At 40.2% G+C, this 17,487-nt stretch overlaps 1 protein-coding gene and 1 pseudogene across 7 annotated transcripts in view; one reads left to right on the top strand and one right to left on the bottom strand.

The window, feature by feature from the left end:
- The window catches only part of LOC116524149, a 3,331-nt pseudogene extending 749 nt beyond the window's left edge, over nt 1-2,582 (bottom strand).
- LTBP1 (latent transforming growth factor beta binding protein 1) overlaps nt 1-17,487 on the top strand; it is a 461,690-nt gene that overhangs the window by 25,874 nt on the left and 418,329 nt on the right. The window lies entirely within an intron of this gene.

Below are 17,487 nucleotides of genomic sequence, written 5' to 3' on the forward strand. Positions count from 1 at the left end.
AAAAAAAAAAAAAAAAAAAAAAAAAAAAAAAAAAAAAAAAAAAAAGGGACGATTCAGAAATCCCAGATGATAATTGTTTGATTACCTCCCAAGATCAAATTCTCTCTCTCATAGCTACTGTTTTTTAGTGGTAGGTGTAATGTGTTCTGAGTTTGTTGGTTTCTCTTTTTCACTGCTGGAACTGGTGATGATTGAGACCTTTCCTTGCTGAATGAGTTAATATTCAGAGGCTCTTCTTCCTTTTTGACTGGATGCCGCCAGAACTTTGACTCAGTTTCTTGATGAGATGAATGAAGAATTTCTGGTGAAATGCCTCTGTTTTGATAGAGGTGCCCAGGATTATTTTTGTTCTACCAAATGAAGCAATTCCATCTGCCTCCTCACTTTTTTTTCTTCATTCTGCTTTTGAAGCTGTTTAGGGTACTTTTCTGATGCTGGAATATACCTTTTAGGTAGGGCTTATTTACATTCCAATCAGGCCTTTTAAGACATTTCTTCATGTGTTTTGTTTGTTTCTCTATTCTTGTGAACTGATTACACTGGTCATTATACCGTTGGTTTTCTTTTTCTAAGTTGGCTCCTTTATCCTGAGTTAGTTCTTGCTTGTTTTTCTTAGTGCTAAGCTGTCCAGTAAATTCTGCCAATATCTCAGGAGATGAACAATTTGTGTTGTCCTTCTCTGTTAATTATCCACAGTGTGATTCTGCATTGGTGAATATTCCTATATTTATGTCATCTGTCTGCATACCAGTATCCTTCTTAGGAGACGTACTAGAATTCATACATGCATTCATTTTACCACTGACGTCATCAGAATCACGTCCTGAACTGGAAATGTTAGCAGATGCATTATATTCCATTTGGATTGTATCAACACCAAGGTTTTTAATCAGTCTAGAAGTGTCATGTCCCTTTTGCACCAATTCTTGGATCCTCTGTTCTTGTTTTAGTCTCTGCGCCAGTTCCTGCACTCGCTGCATTGTCTGAAACAGCTCATTTGTCTTGAGAGTCATGATTTCTTCCTTTTGTTTTTGCTTAAGTATGTCTTCTTCATACTGTTTCTGCATCTCTTCACCTGCTAAGCGAAGCTCCTCTTCTTGTTCTTCCTTCTTTGCTCTTCTTCCAGTTGCTTCTTCTTGTGCTTTTTTTCTACCTGGGCAGTGATGGCTTTATGATGCTCTAACTGTTTTTGTCATCATCTGTCTCATTCCTCAATCTGAGCTGGGTCCAAGAGAGTAGTCATAGAACGAAGAAAGTTTGTTTTCTTACTGTATGCCATAACCACATCCCTAATAGGTTTTGATATATGCTGCTCCTCTGATGGTTCAACCTGGCTTCCAGTTGTAGGTGTACAAACACTGCTGACATCAGCCAGCTCCCGAGTGTCAGGAGAGACACGGAAGTACTCAGGTTGTTTGTGTGTTGACTGAGGGGACAGTTGAGATTGAGAACCAGGATTACTCTTTAATGAATCAAAGTGCATTGCGCATCTATCATGTTCCTCACCCTTTGAATATATGTCTTTCCTCTATTTTTCTTTGACCGTCACCTTCTATTTGCTTATTCACCTCTTCAGTCCATTTTCTCTGCAGTTCTTATTTCACAGCACTGAAAGGTGCTCCAGCAGTACTGTTTCCCTAGATTGGTCAAGAATTTGAAGTTTCCACCATATTATATTATCACTTTCAGATTTTTTCTAAGGATCATTCCATTTTTCAGACACTTGTTTTCCTTTCTTCTTTAAAGCAGGCTGCTCATCTGTAAATAATGTCTTTTTAAAAAAATGTACAAAAACTAGCTCTTTCCTCCATTGGGCTTTTTTTTTTTTCTTCCAACAAACTTCTATCACGTTCCCATTTCCCCAGAGTACTGAATATATCAGCTGGTTTCCATTCATTCTCTACTTCTTAGATGTCTCCTGATACTCATTTAAGATGGATTTATTTTCAGCTGGGGCAGATGAAACCATCTTGGTTTTTGAGAAAAATCCTATAATGTTCTCATCCTTTGGCTGATTAGAAATACTGTTTAAATGTAGACTATATTGACTTTTTTCCCCCTTTCCATTCTCAGTCAGGGAGAGATCTATTTTCTTGGTTTACAGTCATCAATATCTGTTGCAGTTCGTCTTGTGTTAGACATACCAAACTGGTGTTCATATTTTCAGCTGTGGTGTGTTTTTTTTGAGGCTTCTGTTTTGCTACTAGAGATGTATTTATGATGTTTCTAGTCTTCTGTATATTAGGGGTTGCAGGTGAAATATCTTTCTTTTGCCTGTGATGTTTCTGAACCAACTGTCTTCTTTTGGCAAAGTTTTGCACTCCCAATATGAGTATCTTGTGTTGATTTTAGAATGTGTCCAGTTTTTGCTCTTAAAGGACACTTAGCAATCTTGGTCTTATTTCCCATCTTCACAGAAATTTTTGATTTATGTTCATATGGAGACAATATTAGCTTGGTTTTTCCAGCCAGTACTTCAATTTCAAGCTTTAAACCATCTCCCAAGTTCATAGCCCAACTTCGCACTCTCTCCATGATCATTTTAATAATATTGATTCTTCCTGTTCATGAGCATGGAATTTTTTTCCATTTTGTTTGTGTCAATTGTGATTTCTTTCAGCAGTGTTTTTCAATTCTTGTTGTAGAGATCTTTTCCTCCTTGGTTGGCTGTATTCCTAGGTATTTTGTGTGTGTATGTGTGTCTGTTGTAAATGGGATTGCATTCTTGATGTGACACTCAGCTTGGATGTTGTTGGTGTATAGAAATGGTACTGATTGTTATACATTGATATTGTATCCTGAAACTTTGCTGAAGTTATTTATCAGATCAAGGAGCTTTTGGGCAGACACGATGAGGTTTTCTAGATATGAAATCATATTGTCTGCAGATAGAGATAGTTTGACTTCCCCTTTTCCTATGGAATGCCTTTTATTTCTTTCTCCTGCCTGATTTCTCTGGGTAAGACTTCCAGATTTATTGAATAAGAGTGATGAGAGTGGGCATCCTTGTGTTGTTCCAGTTCTCAAGGATATGCTTCCACCTCTTGTCCATTCAGCATTAATGTTGGCTGTGGGTTTGTCATAGATGGCCTTTATTAATTTGAGGAAGGTTATTCAATGCCTAGTTTGTTGAGGGTTTTTTTTTTTTCAAACATGAAGGATGCTGAATGTTATCGAAAGCCTTTTCTGCATCTATTGAGATAATCATGTGGTTTTTGTTTTTATGGATAGATCACATTTATTAATTTGTGAATGTAAAACCAGCCTTGCATCCCAGCGATAAAGCCTACTTGATTATGGTGGATTAGGTTTTTTTTTTTTTTTTTTTCCCATTTATTTATTTTATTGCATTTTACATTTTGGGGTACATGTGAAGAACATGCAAAATTGTTGCATAGGAACACACGTGGCAGTGTGATTTGCTGCCTTCCTCCCCATCACCTACATCTGGCATTTCTCCCCTTGCTATCTCTCCCCAGCTTCCCACCCCCCACCCTCCCTCCCCTATTTCCCCCCAACTGACCCCAGTGTGTAGTGCTCCCCTCCCTGTGTCCATGTGTTCTCATTGTTCAACACCCGCCTATGAGTGAGAACATGCGGTGTTGATCTTCTGCTCTTCTGTCAGTTTGCTGAGAATGATGGTTTCCAGGTTCATCCATGTCCCTACAAAGGACCCAAACTCATCGTTTCTGATGGCTGCATAATATTCCATGGTGTATATGTGCCACATTTTCCCTATCCAGTCTATCGTCGATGGGCATTTGGGTTGGTTCCAGGTCTTTGCTATTGTAAACAGTGCTGCAATGAACATTCGTGTACACGTGTCCTTATAGTAGAACGATTTGTAATCCTTTGGATATATACCCAGTAATGGGATTGCTGGGTCAAATGGAATTTCTATTTCTAGGTCCTTGAGGAATCGCCACACTGTCTTCCACAATGGTTGCACTAATTTACACTCCCACCAACAGTGCAAAAGTGTTCCTATTTCTCCACATCCTCTCCAGCATCTGTTGTCTCCAGATTTTTTAATGATCGCCATTCTAACCGGCGTGAGATGGTATCTCAGTGTAGTTTTGATTTGCATTTCTCTGATGACCAGTGATGATGAGCATTTTTTCATATGTTTGTTGGCCTCACGTATGTCTTCTTTTGAGAAGTGTCTGTTCATATCCTTTGCCCACTTTTGAATGGGCTTGTTAGTTTTTTTCTTGTAAATCTGCTTTAGTTCTTTGTAAATTACGGATATCAGCCCTTTGTCAGATGGGTAAACTGCAAAAATTTTTTCCCAATCTGTTGGTTGCCGATTCACTCTAATGATTGTTTCTTTTGCTGTGCAGAAGCTGTGGAGTTTGATTAGGTCCCATTTGTCTATTTTGGCTTTTGTTGTCAATGCGTTTGGCGTTTTGGTCATGAAGTCCTTGCCTACACCTACGTCCTGAATGGTTTTGCCTAGATTTTCTTCTAGGGTTTTTATGGTGTTAGGTCTTATGTTTAAGTCTTTAATCCATCTGGAGTTAATTTTAGTGTAAGGTGTCAGGGAGGGGTCCAGTTTCTGCTTTCTGCACATGGCTAGCCAGCTTTCCCAACACCATTTATTGAACAGGGAATCCTTTCCCCATTGCTTGTTTTTGTCTGGTTTGTCAAAGATCAGATGGTTGTAGATATGTTGTGTTGCCTCCGAGACCTCTGTTCTGTTCCATTGGTCTATATCTCTGTTTTGGTACCAGTACCATGCTGTTTTGATTACTGTAGCCTTGTAGTATAGTTTGAAGTCTGGTAGTGTGATGCCCCCCGCTTTGTTCTTTTTGCTTAGAATTGACTTGGCTATGCGGGCTCTCTTTTGGTTCCATATGAAGTTTAAGGTGGTTTTTTCCAGTTCTGCAAAGAAGGTCATTGGTAGCTTGATGGGGATAGCATTGAATCTGTAAATTACTTTGGGCAGTATGGCCATTTTCACGATATTGATTCTTCCTAACCATGAACATGGGATGTTTCTCCATCTGTTTGTGTCCTCTCTTATTTCGTTGAGCAGTGGCTTGTAGTTCTCCTTGAAGAGGTCCTTTACATTCCTTGTTAGTTGTATTCCTAGGTATTTTATTCTCTTTGTGGCAATTGTGAATGGAAGTTTGTTCTTGATTTGGCTCTCTTTAAGTCTGTTACTGGTGTATAGGAATGCATGTGATTTTTGCACATTGATTTTGTATCCTGAGACTTTGCTGAACTTGCTTATCAGTTTCAGGAGGTTTGGGGCTGAGACGATGGGGTCTTCTAGATATACAATCATGTCGTCTGCAAATAGAGACAATTTGACTTCCTCCTTTCCTATTTGAATGCCCTTTATTTCTTTTTCTTGCCTGATTGCTCTGGCTAGAACTTCTAATACTATATTGAATAGCAGTGGTGAGAGCGGGCATCCTTGTCTGGTGCCACATTTCAAGGGGAATGCTTCCAGTTTTTGCCCATTCAGTATGATATTGGCTGTTGGTTTGTCATAAATAGCTTTTATTATTTTGAGATACGTTCCATTGATACCTAGCTTACTGAGTGTTTTTAGCATAAAGGGCTGTTGAATTTTGTCAAAGGCCTTCTCTGCATCTATTGAGATAATCATGTGATTTTTGTCTTTGGTTCTGTTTATGTGGTGAATTACGTTTATAGACTTGCGTATGTTGAACCAGCCTTGCATCCCTGGGATGAAGCCTACTTGATCATGGTGGATAAGCTTTTTGATGTGCTGTTGCAATCGGCTTGTCAGTATTTTATTGAAGATTTTTGCATCTATGTTCATCATGGATATTGGCCTGAAGTTTTCTTTTCTTGTTGAGTCTCTGCCGGGTTTTGGAATCAGGATGATGTTGGTGTCATAAAATGATTTGGGAAGAATTCCCTCTTTTTGTATTGTTTGGAATAGTTTCAGAAGAAATGGTACCAGCTCCTCTTTGTATGTCTGGTAGAATTCAGCTGTGAACCCATCTGGACCTGGGCTTTTTTTGGGTGGTAAGCTCTTAATTACTGCCTCAACTTCAGACCTTGTTATGGGTCTGTTCAGGGTTTCGGCTTCTTCCTGGTTTAGGCTTGGCAGGAGGCAAGTGTCCAGGAATTTATCCATTTCTTCCAGGTTTATTAGTTTGTGTGCATAGAGTTGTTTGTAATAATCTCTGATGATGGTTTGAATTTCTGTGGAATCTGTGGTGATATCACCTTTATCGTTTTTTATTGCATCAATTTGGTTATTCTCTCTTTTCTTTTTTATTAATCTGGCTAGTGGTCTGTCTATTTTGTTGATCTTTTCAAAAAACCAGCTCCTGGATTTATTGATTTTTTGAAGGGTTTTTTGTGTCTCTATCTCCTTCAGTTCTGCTCTGATCTTAGCTATTTCTTGTCTTCTGCTAGACTTTGAGTTTTTTTGATCTTGCTCCTCTAGCTCTTTCAGTTTTGACGATAGGGTGTCAATTTTTGATCTCTCCTTGCTTCTCATGTGGGCACTTATTGCTATATATTTTCCTCTAGATACTGCTTTAAATGTGTCCCAGAGATTTTGGTATGTTGTGTCTTCATTCTCGTTGGTTTCGAAGAACATCTTTATTTCTGCCTTCATTTCATTGTTTATCCAGTCAACATTCAAGAGCAAGTTGTTCAGTTTCCATGAAGCTGTGCGGTTCTGAGTTAGTTTTTGAATTCTGAGTTCTAACTTGATTGCACTGTGGTCTGAGAGACTGTTTGTTACGATTTCCGTTCTTTTGCATTTGCTGAGGAGTGATTTACTCCCAATTATGTGGTCAGTTTTAGAGTAGGTGTGATGTGGTGCTGAGAAGAATGTATATTCTGTGGATTTGGGGTGGAGAGTTCTGTAAATGTCTATTAGGTTTGCTTGGTCCAGGTCTGAGTTCAAGTCCTGGATATCCTTGTTAATTTTCTGTCTGGTTGATCTGTCTAATGTTGACAATGGGGTGTTAAAGTCTCCCACTATTATTGTGTGGGAGTCTAAGTCCCTTTGTAAGTCATTAAGAACTTGCCTTATGTATCTGGGTGCTCCTGTATTGGGTGCGTATATATTTAGGATCGTTAGCTCTTCTTGATCTTGCATTGATCCTTTTACCATTATGTAATGTCCCTCTTTGTCTCTTATGATCTTTGTTGCTTTAAAGTCTAATTTATCAGAGATGAGAATTGCAACTCCTGCTTTTTTTTGCTCTCCATTTGCTTGGTAAATCTTCCTCCATCCCTTTATTTTGAGCCTTTGTGTATCCTTGCATGTGAGATGGGTTTCCTGGATACAGCACACCGATGGGTTTTGTCTTTTTATCCAATTTGTCAGTCTGTGTCTTTTGATTGGGGCATTTAGTCCATTTACATTTAGGGTTAATATTGTTATGTGTGAATTTGATACTGCCATTTTGGTGCTAGCTGGCTGTTTTGCCCTTTAGTTGAGCTGGTACTTGTTGTTCCTTTATATGTGTAGAGCCTCTTTCAGGAGCTCTTGTAGAGCTGGCCTGGTGGTGACGAAATCTCTGAGTACTTGCATGTTCCCAAAGGATTTTATTTTTCCTTCACTTATGAAGCTTAGTTTGGCTGGATAGGAGATTCTGGGTTGAAAGTTCTTTTCTTTAAGGATGTTGAATATTGGCCCCCATTCTCTTCTGGCTTGTAGGGTTTCTGCTGAGAGATCTGCTGTGAGTCTGATGGGCTTCCCTTTGTGGGTAACCCGACCTTTCTCTCTGGCTGCCCTTAGTATTTTCTCCTTCATTTCGACCCTGGTGAATCTGACGATTATGTGCCTTGGGGTTGCTCTTCTTGACGAATATCTTTGTGGTGTTCTCTGTATTTCCTGGACTTGAATGTTTGTGTGCCTTGCTAGGTTGGGGAAGTTTTCCTGGATAATATCCTGCAGAGTATTTTCCAGCTTGGATTCATTCTCTTCGTCGCATTCGGGTACGCCTATCAAACGTAGATTAGGTCTTTTCACATAGTCCCACATTTCTTGGAGACTTTGTTCGTTCCTTTTTACCCTTTTTTCTCCAGTCTTGCCTTCCCGTTTTATTTCATTGAGTTGATCTTCGACCTCTAATATCCTTTCTTCTGCTTGGTCAAGTCGGCTGTTGATACTTGTGCATGCTTCACGAAGTTCTCGTGTTGCAGTTTTCAGCTCCATCAATTCACTTATATTCCTTTCTATTTTGTCCATTCTTGTTAGCATTTCGTCAAATCTTTTTTCAAGGTTCTTAGTTTCTTTGCATTTGGTTAGAACATGTTCTTTAATTTCACAGAAGTTTCTTACTACCCACCTTCTGAATTCTGATTCTGTCATTTCATCACACTCATTCTCCATCCAACCTTGTTCCCTTGCTGGCGAGGAGTTGTGATCCCTTTTAGGAGGAGAGGTGTTCTGGTTTCGGGTGTTTTCATCCTTTTTGCGTCGGTTTCTTCCCATCCTTAAGGATTTATCCACCTGTCGACTTTGTAGTTGCTGGCTTTGAGATTGGGTCTCAAATCTTTCAGATTGACGTTCTGTTTGTTGATGATGAGGTTATTTCTGCTTCTTGGTTTTCCTTCTGACAGTCTGGCCCCTCTGCTGTAGGTCTGCTGAGGTTCACTCCAGGCCCTGCTTGCCTGGGGTTCACCTGCAGCAGCTGTTGAACAGCAAGGGTTGTTACCAGTTTTCTTCTTCTTCTATCTTTGTCCCAGAAGGATACCCGCCTAGTGTCAATCTGATCTCTCCTCTATGAGGTGTCTTTTTGGATATATAGGAGTCAGGGAGCTGCTTGAGGAGACGGTCTTTTCTTTATAGGATCTCAAATGGTGAGTTGTGAGCTCTGTTGTTGTTCATTCAGAGCTGCTGGGCAGGTACGTTTAGGTCTGCTGCAGCAGAACTCATAAACTGCTTTTTGTTCCCAGGTGCTCTGTCCCAGGGATTTAGGGCTTTATTTATGAGTTTCTGTTATGCTGCTGCCTTCTTTTTTTTTTTTTTTTTTTCTTTTTTTCCTTCAGACCTGCCCAGCCCAGCAAGGAGGCAGCCTAGTCACTGTCGGCCTATAGCAGCTTTGCTGAGCTGCTGTGCGCTGCGCCCCGCTGCCGAGTGAACTTCCCTGCAGTCCTGTTTATATGGGTGTAGTTAGAACTGCTTTGGCGATGGTGGCCCGCCTCTGTTGGGGCGGAGTCTCTGCTGTGGCGTGTTGCCTTGGCAACGGCGGGCTGCCTCAGCAATGGCGGGTTGCCTTGGCAACGGCGGGCTGCCTCGGTAATGGCGGACGCCCCTCCCCCACAGAGCTGGACTGTCCCGGGTTCAGCTGCGCTCGCTGTGAAATTCTCAATCCAGAGTTTCTGGTTGCTGTTCTTTTATGGGGGTGGGGCCAGCCGAGCCTGATCGCCTGGCTCCCTGCCTCAGAGCCTTTTTTAAGTTGGTGTTCCAGTCGCCTGTTGAAGAGGCGCTGGGGTCTGTTTGTTTTCCCCTGCGGCCACTCACTGCGCTGGCTTAAACAGCGGCACTGAGGTTTGTGGCGCTTTTTTTTCTTTTTTTTTTTTTGCCCTGGAATCTACTGTCCTGGTTCTCTGCTCAGTCCCCTTTTTGAACCAGCATATGGGCGACTTCCCGTGACTCCAATCGCCAGCCAAAAGGGCACCCGGACCGGTGTATTTTGTACGGAGAACCGCGGCTCCAGGGTGCCGACAAAGCAGCCGCGCGGGGCAGAGCAGCGGCGCTGGTCGGCGCCGGCCGGCGCTGGTCGGCGCCGGCCGGCGCTGGCCGGCACAGCGGCGCTGGCCACAACAGCCGCGCTGGCGAGCGTGGAGCACCTCTGCCCGGGAATTTCCTAGTCTGTGGGCAATAAAAACGCGGCGTCCACTCACCCTCTGCGCTTTCACTGGGAGCTGCAATCCTGAGCTGTTCCTAAACGGCCATCTTGGATCCTCTCCGGATTAGGTTTTTGATGTGCTGCTGAATTTAGTTTGCTAGTATTTTGTTGAGGATTTTTGTATCTGTGTTTATCAAGGATATTGGCCTAAAGCTTTTTTTGTTTGTTTTGTTTCTATGTGTGTGTCTCTGCCAATTGGGATCAGAATGATGCTGGCCTCATAGAACGAGTTAGGGAGGGGTTCCTTCTCAATTTGTTGGAATAGTTTCAGTAGGAATGGTACAACCTCTTCTTTCTATGTCTGGTAGAATTTGGTGTGAATCTATCTGGTCGTGGACTTTTTCTCATTGCTAGGCTTGTTATTATTGATTAAATTTCAGAACTCATTTTTGGTCTGTTCAGGGTTCCAGTTTCTTCCTAGTTCAATCTTTGGAGGTTGTATCTTTCCAGAAATGTGTCTATTTCTTGTAGGTTTTCTAGTTTATGTGCATAGAAGTGTTTGTAAGAGTCTCTGAGGTTTTGTTGTATTTCTTTGGGTTCAGTGGTAATATCTTCTTTGTCATTTCTGATTGTGTTTATTAGGATCTTCTCTTTTTTTTCTTAGTCTAGCAGTGGCCTATCAATCTTATTTATTTATTTCATAGAACCAACTTCTGGTTTCATTGATCTTTTGTATGTTTTTTTGCTTCTCAGGTAGATTCAGTTCAGCTCTGATTTTGGTTATTTCCTGTCTTCTGCTAGCTTTGGGGTTAATTTGCTCTCATTTTTCTAGTTCTTCTAGGTATAATGTTAGTTTGTTAATTTGAGATCTTTCTAATTTTTTGATGTGGACAGTTAGTGCTATAGACTTTCCTCTAAACACTGCTTTAGCTATGCCCCAGAGACTGTGGTATGTTGTATGCATGTTTTATTAGTTTGAGATAATTTCTTGATTTTTGACTTAATTTCATTGCTTATCTAAAGGTCATTCAGGAGCAGGATATTTAATTTTTATGTAGTTGTATGGTGATATGGTTTGGCTCTGCATCGTCACCGAAATCTTATCACACATGTAGAGGAAGGGACCTTGTGGGAGGTGACTGGATCATGGGGGTGGTGTCTGCCATGCTGTTCTTGTGATAGTGACGGAGTTCTCATGAGATCTAATGGTTTTAAAAGTGGGAGTTTCCCCTGCACACTCTCTCTCCGGCTGCCTTGTAAAATGTGCTTTGCTTCCCCTTCACCTTCTGCCACAATTTTAGTAAGTTTCCTGAGGCCTACCTACTATGAGTCAATTAAACCTCCTTTGTTTATACATTACCCAGTCTCTTCATAGTGGTGTGAGAACAGAATAATACATATGGTTTTCAGTGATCTTAGTGTTGATTTCTGTTTTTATTTTGTTGTGGGTCCAAAAGTGGTTGTTATTATTTTGGGTTTTTTGAATTTGTTGAGAATTGTTTTATGACTGATTATCTGGTCAGTTTTAGAGTTTATGTGCCATTTAAAGATAAAAAGAATGTGTATTCTGTTGTTTTTTTTTTGTTGTTGAGAGTTCTGTAGATGCCTGTTAGGTCTACTTGTTCAAGTGTTGAGTTCAGCTCCTGAATGTCTTTGTTAGTTTTTTGCCCTGATGATCTGTCTAATGCTGTCATTATCTAAGTCTCTTTGTAGGTCTCCAAGAACTTGTTTTATGAATCTGGGTGTTCCTTTGTTAGGTGCATATATACTTAGTATAATTAAGTCTTGCTTAAATCCTTTATCAGTATGTAATGCTCTTCTGCGTCCATTACAAAATGCTCTTCCCTGTCTTTTTATATTTTATTTTTAATTTTTGTGGTCTGAATGTCTTTGTTAATTTTTTTGCCCTGAGGATCTGTCTAATGCTGTCAGTAGGTGTTGAAGTTTCCTGCTATTATTGTGTCATTATCTAAATCTCTTTGTAGGTCTCCAAGAACTAGTTTTATGAAATCTGGGTGCTCCTTTGTTAGGTGCATCTATACTTAGTATAATCAAGTCTGTTGAATTAAACCCTTTACCAGTATGTAATGCTATTCTGTGTCCGTTATGTAATGCTCTTCCCAGGGCACATAAAATCCATGATATAGGCATGCAAGAAAGCACATCATGGAGATTGGGGCATATATTGCCACAAGGACCCCTTCATCTGAGTTACAAACAATCTAACTATACTCCTTAAGCCATTTAAAAATGTACAAGCAGGTTATCATAGACCAAAATCACCTATTGTGCTATCAAATAATGGGTCTTATTTATTCTTTCTAATTTTTGTACCCATGAACCATCCCCACTTCCCCTCCAGCCCCTCACTACCCTTCTCAGCCCCTGGCGACCATCCTGCTGTCTACGTCTGTGAGCTTAATTGTTTTGATTTAAGACACCACAAATAAGTGTTCTCACATTTTTGGGCCTTTTTGTGTCTATTTGTCTTTTTGTGCCTGGCTTATTTCATGTAACATAATGACCTCCAGTTCCAACCTTGTAGTTGCAAATGACTGGACTTAATTCTTTTTTATGGCTGAATAGGACTCCATTGTGTATACATACCATATTTTCTTTATCTATTCATCTGTTGATAGACACTTAGGTTACTTCCAAATGTTAGCTGTTGTAAATAGTGCTGCTTCAAACATAGGAGTGCAGATATCTCTTTGGTGTACTGATTTCCTTTCTTTTGGTTTTATACTCAGAAATGGGATTGCTGGATCATATGGTAGCTCGATTTTCAGTTTTTTGAGAAACCTCCAAACTGTTCTCTATAGCAGTTGTACTAATTTACATTTCATCAAAAGTGTATGAAGGTTTCCTTTTCACTGCATCCTCATCAGCATTTGTTGTCTGTTTTTTGGATATAAGCCATTTTAACTGGGGTGAGATGATATGTCATTATAGTTTTGCATTTCTCTGATGATCAGTGATGTTGAGCACCTTTTCATATGCCTGTTTAGAATTTGTATGTCTAATTTTGAGAAATGTCTGTTCAAGTCTTTTGCCCAGTTTTGATTAGATTATTAGTTTTTTTTTCTATAGAGTTGTTTGAGCTCCTTATATAGTCCAGTTATTAATCACTTGTCAGATGGGTAGCTTACAAATATTTTCTGCCATTCTGTGGGTTGTCTCTTCGCTGTTGATTGTTTACTTTGTGTGTAGAAGCTTTTTAATGGGATGTGATCCCATTTTTCCATTTTTGCTTTGATTGTCTATGCTGATAGGGTATTGCTCTTTGTGTTTTCTGATTGTTGTTGGTTTAAAGTCTGTTTTGTTTAAAATTAGAATAGCAATCTCTGCTTCTTTTTGTTTTCTGTTTGCTTTGTAGATTTTTCTCTATCCCTTTATTTTTAGCCTATGGATGTCATTGCATGTGAGATGGGTGGATATCTTGACAGTGTATACAGTTGGTTCTTGCTTCTTTATCCAACTTGCCACTCTGTGCCTTTTAGCTAAGACATTTAACCTATTACATTCAAGGTTAATATTGACATGTGTGGATTTGATCCTGTCATCATGTTGTTAGCTGGTCATTATGCACTCTTGATTTTGTAGTTGCTTTATAGTGTCAATGGTCTATGTACGTAAGTGTGTTTTTATTGTGACCAGTAATGGTTTTTCATTTCTATATTTAGCTCTCCCTTAAGGACCTCTTGTAAAGCTGGTCTGGTGGTAGCAAATTCCCTTGGCATTTGCTTATCTAAAAAGGGTCTTATTTCTTCTTTGCTTATGATGATGTATAGTTTGGCTGGATAAGAAATTCTTGATTGGAGTTTCTTTTCTTTAAGAATGCTATATTTTGGCTCCCAGTCTGTTCTGGCTGATACAGTTTTCACTGAAAGGTATGCTTTTAGTCTGGTGGGGTTCCCTTTGTAGGTGACCTGCCCCTTCTCTCTGGCTGTCTTTAATGTTTTTTCTTTCATGTCGATATGGGTGAATGTAATTACTGTGTATCTTGGGGATGATTGTCTCATATAGAATCTCACAGGGGTTCTGTGTATTTCCTGAATTTGAATGTTAGTCTGTCTAGTGAGGTTAGAGAAATTTTTGTGAAGTGAGTGATATTCCTAAATATATTTTTCAAGGTGTTTGCTTTTAACCACTCTTTCTTTCAGGGATGTCCATGAGTCATAGATTTGGTCCTTTTACATAGTCCTGTATTTCTTGGAGGTTTCATTCATTCTCTGTTTCCTTTTTCTTTATTTTTGTCTGATGGGGTTAATTTGGAGAAGCAGTGTTCAAGCTCTGATTCATGCTGGCTTGTGTGTGCCAGAAACTGCAGTGGCACGGCAGCTTGCACATGTGTTGGTTGGGGTGGGGCACCAGCAGGAGCCTTTGCATTAGTTTTCATAGGTACTATATGCTGGCAAAATATTTTACTTTTGTATTTTGGGCTGCAATCCAGTAGGCGTCATTTAAGAATGTTAGCCAGCAGGTAAGCTGTTACTGTACTGCAGCCTTTTTTGTTTTGGCCCAGTGGGTAGGAGTGCTCTGTGTTGGGGGTTAGAGAGATGACCCCCTTAACTAGTTTGTTCTTGGGCCTTGGAGGAGGCCCCTCCAATCACTGGCTATATGCTTGCATTTCTTTTGTTAGGAATTCTGGTTCATGAGGATCTCACAGTTGGCACATAGGCCGAATCCTTGCTGTATTCTGTGGAGGGAGGCACACTCCAGTCTTCTACCAGCCTGTGAACGCTGGCATCTTACTTCTCTCACTGACCTGAGAGTAAGGGCTCCTCCCTGCTTGGGTATTGACCAAGCCAGCAAGCTCTGCTTGGCTAGGAGCTGTGAGGGTGGGTGAGGTCACCTAATTTGCTGTCTGGGTGCTTCCCAGGGGAACATGGGATTGTGCCTGCCTGCAGAATTCAGATAGAAACAGGACCACTCGGGTGGAAGCTCTAGCATGCATGGCCCATCTGCCTACCAGTGGTAGAGGTGGGTGGAGATGTCTGCCCTGCTGTCCAGGTGTTGTCCTGGGCAACAGGATATTGTGCCCCTTGGCAGAATTCAGGTAGAAGAAGGACTTACTGGGTTGGAAGCTCTAGCAGGTGTGGCCTGCCTGGTTATCAGCTTTAGAGGTGGGTGGAGTGGCCTCCCCTGCTGTCCAGGTGTTTCCCAGGACAGCAGGAGGTTGATTCTGCCAGCTGAGTTCAGACAGAAGCAGGACTTGGATTGGAAGCGCTAGCAGGCGTGGCCTGCCTGGCTATGAGCAGAGTGGGAGAGTGGAGTCACCTTCCCTCCCATCTGGGTATTTCCCAGTACAGCAGGAGGCTGTCGCTGCTGGCTGAGTTCAGGCAGAAACAGGACCACTGGGCGGGAAGTTGGCACTGAGCCTTGTCTAGCAAGTGGCGGGAGAGGGGCTGGAGGAATCTTAACTGCTCCCAGGCACTCTGACTGTGGCCTCTATGGGGGCTACATATGCAAATATGTAGTTCAACATATGCAAATCACTGTGATACAAAATGGTGCCAGTTTGTTCTGGGGTCCAAGGCTTGTAGAGGTGTTCTTGGACTTGAGAGTTGCCTCTGGAAAACCTCCAGGTGGCTCTGTGCCTCAGTTTAGAAGCATGGTTGGGTATGCAGAGGCCTAGAAGGATTCTCCCATTCCCAGGCCTGCACGGGTCCTTGTGGAAAGTGTGAATCCCCTGAGGGTCTCTTAATCACCTCTCCCATGTTGGGGAGCTTCTCATTCTGTGTTGACTCCAGATAGGCTGCTGCCCAGCTTCACTCCTCTTTGCTCTTTGTTGTCCCCTTGCTGCCTTGATGGATCCTAGTGTAGTTTGTGATCAGCTTGTAGGATCAGTGTTCAGTTTTGACTCCCTCTTCAGTTTCTTGCATCAATGTTTAGTAGTTTTCATTGCAGAGATATTTGATTGCTTGGGTTAATTGCTAGGTATTTTATTTTATTTGTAGCTATTGTAAGTGGGATTACTTTCTTGATTTTTTTCAAATTGTTCACTATTGGCATATGGAAATGTTACTGATTTCTGTATGTTGATTTTATATTCTGCAACTTTAATGAATTTGTTTTATTGGTTCTAATAGTTTTTTGGCAGAGTTTTTAGGTTTTTCCAAAAATAAGATCATATAATCTGCAAACAAGGATAATTTGACTTCTTCCTTTTCGGTTTGGATGTCCTTTATTTCTCTCTCTTATCTGATTGCTCTAGCTAAGGCTCCCAGTACTATTCTGTAATAGTATAAAAGTGGGTCTCCTTGTCTTGCTCCAGATCCTGTCCCCATTCAGTATGATACTAGCGTGGGTCTTTCATACATGGCTTTTATTGTACTCATGTATGTTTTATCTGTACCCAGTTGCTTGAGTGCTTTTTTCATGAAGGGATGCTGAATTTTATCAAATGTTTTTTCAGCACCTATTGAAATGATCACATGGTTTTTATCCTTCACTCTGTTGATAGGATGTATCACATTGATTTGCATATGTTGAACTATCCTTGCAACCCTGGGATAAGTCCTACCTGGTCATGATGAATGATCTTTTTAGTGTGTTATTGAATTTGGTTTGCTAGTATTTTGTTTAGGATTTTTGCATCAATGTTTATTAAGGATATTGACCTGTAGTTTTTTTTTTTTTTTGATACATCTTTAATAGCCTTGTAGAATGAGTTTAGAAGTATTCCCTCCTCCTCTGTCTTTTGGAATAATTGGAGTAGGATTGGTATTAGTTCTTTAAATGTTTGGTAAAATTCAGCAGTGAAGCCATTGGGTCCTGGGCCTTTCCTTCCTGGAAGACTTTTTATTACAGTGTTGATATCATTACTTGGTCTGTTCAGGTTTTGAATTTCTTCATGATTCAATCTTGGTAGGTTGTATGTATCTGGGAGTTGATCCATTTCTCCTAGATTTTCCAATTTATAGGCACATAATTTCCCATACTAGCTTCCAATCCTTTGGATTTTTGTGGTATCAATTGTAATGTATTTTTTTTCATCTCTGATTTTATATATTTGGATCTCCTCTCTTTTATTTTCTTAGTTTGGCCAGAGATTTACTGATTTTGTTTATCTTTTCAAGGAATGAACTTTTCATTTCATTGATCTTTTATTTATATTTTATTTGTTTCTGCTGTGATCTTTATTATTTCTTTTGTTCTACTAATTTTGGATTTAGTTTGCTCTTGCTTTTCTAGTTCTTTATGATGCAGCATTATGTTGTTTATTTGAAGTTTTTCTATTTTTTTGATGTGCTCATAGCTACAAATTTTCCTTTTAGCACTGCTTTTGCTGTATCTTGGAGGTATAGTATGTTGTATTTCCATTATCATTTGTTTCAATAATAAAAAATACTTTTTAATTTATTTATTGACCCTCTGATCATTCAAGAACTTAATGTTTAATTTCCAGTTGTTTGTATAGTTTTCAAAATTCCTCTTTTTATTGATTTCTAGTTTTCTGTTGTGTTCAGAGAAAATACTTAATATAATTTCAGTTTTTTGAAATGTTTTAAGAGTTGTTTTGTGGCCTAAGATATGCTCTATCCTTGAGAATGATCCATGAGCTGAGAAGAAGAATGTATATTCTGCAGCCATTGGATGAAATATTCTGTAAGTATCTCTTAGGTCCACTTGGTCTATTGTGTAGATCGAGTCCATGATTTCTTTATTGATTTTCTGTCTGGATGATGTG

This window comes from Sapajus apella, unplaced genomic scaffold, assembly GCF_009761245.1.
Source record: "Sapajus apella isolate SASKATOON/1434 unplaced genomic scaffold, GSC_monkey_1.0 scaffold44, whole genome shotgun sequence".
In the NCBI taxonomy this organism is placed as follows: Eukaryota; Metazoa; Chordata; class Mammalia; order Primates; family Cebidae; genus Sapajus; species Sapajus apella.